Source organism: Nicotiana attenuata, unplaced genomic scaffold (genome assembly GCF_001879085.1).
Source record: "Nicotiana attenuata strain UT unplaced genomic scaffold, NIATTr2, whole genome shotgun sequence".
In the NCBI taxonomy this organism is placed as follows: Eukaryota; Viridiplantae; Streptophyta; class Magnoliopsida; order Solanales; family Solanaceae; genus Nicotiana; species Nicotiana attenuata.
Genome location: NW_017670235.1, coordinates 1876757 through 1879629, shown reverse-complemented (window position 1 = coordinate 1879629; position 2873 = coordinate 1876757).

Here is a 2873-nt window from a genome sequence, read left to right as displayed (position 1 = left end):
TATATAAATGAAAAATGAAAAGAAAAAGAGAGAAAAATTCAAAATTAGGAGTCTTAATCGGTCGGGCTTGCCTAGCAGCATGTTGGGCGCCATCACGACCGGGGTTGGGTCGTGACAACCAAAATCGGAGTCCAAATGACCCCTCAAATCCCCATTTTAACTCTCTTAAGTTTCAAGCCCTAATCACCATTTTTGTCTATTAATTCCTTGAGTTTTCAGCTTTAATCTATGTATTTACACCATAAAATCGTGTTTTAGACTCATAAATCCTTACCTCAAAGAAGTCCCTTGATTTCTCTCTTCCAACTCGCCCAAATTCTCCCAGTCCGGAGTGAAAATTATGAAACCCTTTGAAATTTCGCGAAGGAGAAACAAAACATCAATGACCAGTTATTTCCGCATCTGCGGCTCCTTAGCCGCATATGCGACACCCGCTTCTGCGGTCAAGCTGGCACTTCTGCGGAATTAACCGCTTCTGCGGTCACCAATCCGCTCTTGCGGCCACCACTTCTGCGGATCGAGCTTCGCATTTGCGGATTCCTTTAAGATCTCCAAACTCCGCATCTGCGGTCGCTTTGTCGCATCTGCGACTCCGCAGATGCGGTCAGCCAATCCACTTTTGCGATCCCTGCCGCTTCTGCGGCTAACATCTCGCTTCTGCGGTACCATTTCCGCAGAAGCGAAAATACCGGAAGCAACTGCAATTTTCTTAAGTTCTCAAACCAAAACTCCCCGTTAACCATCCGAAATCTCCCCCAGGCCCCCGGGACCTCATCCAAGAGCACCAACACCTCCTATAACATCATTCAAACTTGTTCCAATCATAAAAACACCTCAAACAACACTAAAACCATCATTTCTCATCGAATTCAAGCCTAAGTTCTTTAAAAACTTCCGAAATACGCATTCGATCAAAAACCTAACCAAATCACCTCCGAATGACCTGAAATTTTGCACACACATCCCAAATCACATAACGAAGCTACAGCCACTCTCGGAATTCTATTCCGACCCTCGGATCAAAATCTCACCTATCAACCGGAATTCGCCAAAATACTAACTTCGTCAATTCAAGCCTAATTCTACACCGGACCTCCAAAATTACCTCCGATCACACTCCTAAGTCACAAATCATCCCCTGAAGCTAACCGAATCATCGGAATTCATTTCTGAGCCCTCTACACATAAGTCAACATCCGATTGACTTTTCCAAAACAAACCTTCCTTAAAGAGACTAAGTATGTCATTTCCTTCTAGAACCAATCCAAATCAACTCGTTCACACTCAACACTGATAATGAAACATAAAAAATAGAAAATGGGAATAACGGAGCGATTCTCATGAGACGACGGGTCGGGTCGTCACAATAAAGGATTAAGGCTCTTATCCACTTCACTGTCTCCTCTACCATCTCTTCTTCACATAATTCCACCATAACTTCTCCATTTTTAATAGTCGGTACAATAAATCTGAGATCCATACCTTTTGCTGCCATTTTGTTTCCCGCAAATAATTTCGCCCAATTCTTCTGGTTTTCCTCTATTATTGCACTTTGATTTTTAACTTCTTTCGATTTCCCTTCGTTTATCCCTTTGCCATCTCCTGTTTCATTTGATTTCCTCATGACCTCTTCAATTTGTTGAATTGGACTGTGTTTTGCTTGCAAGACACTGTTTCCTTGATTTGATCCTCCTCGTATTAGCAAGTCAGAATTAGCTATTTCCTTCTCATTCCTCACTACAGGACTTGTTGCATGTGGAGTTTTTGAGAGCTTCCTTCATGGCAGACAATGGCGGCCACTGTTCTATTGGATTTGTGACTGTAACACGCGTCTCTGCTCCTTGTACCTCTACTCCTTGTGGTTTACCAGCTTTCGTGATGTTACCTAGCTGAATTGCTATCATGCGCTGAGAGAGAAAAGAGAGAGTTATGAAAATAGACTTCATATTTGGTTCAAAAGATGGAGTGTCTATTTTAATATTAATCAATGATGAAAAGAATAACAAATTTATACTTATAGTGCAATTATAAAAGCTATTTCACATCCCCTTCAACCACTAATATGATTATGGAGAAGAAAAAGAAGGCACAAGAAGTGTCTCAATATATGACATCTTTTAACATTTTAAATAAATTTGTATATTAATTAGAATTATGTGTTATAGATGAAACAAGTAACAAGTTTTAAAGTATTAATTAAAGAAGTAAACTTGATAAAAACAATCACACTGTAATTTGATTTTTAGTATGGAAGCAAACTACAATTATAAAAATTTAAGAAATTATCGTGAAGGATGTCGTTGGAGACAATATATTGAAAATTTGTGATTTTTTTTGTCAAAAGGATATACTTATATTATAGATAACCTAACCAGATACATGAGAATGTAGTAGATGCATAAGAGGCATCACAGTTGCTAAGCTAGGGTTTACGACCAAGCTTCCTCTATGGGAAGTATTAGTAGACTGAAAATTAAAAGTAGATACAACACTAGTAACACAAGAGTTAATACTACTATTACACATACTATTAGCAGCAGAGTGCAGTTGTGTTGAAGTACTGGAAGTTGCTGGAACAAGTCTCCTTTGTAATATACCGCTACTAAGGGTGTTCATGGTTCGGTTTGGATCGGTTTTTCTCTAAAAAGAAACCAAACCAAGTAAGCCGGTTTTTCAAATATTAGAACCAAACCAAACCAATTAAGTCAGTTTTTTCTCGATCGGTTTATGTCGGTTTTTCGGTTTTTTCAGTTATTTATCGGTTTTTTCTTAAATATAAGACATACACTACCAAACACATATTCCGGAGGCCATATTTTCGATATAACACTATCAAATCAATTGCCCGTTGAGAAATCTATTATTTACCAAGA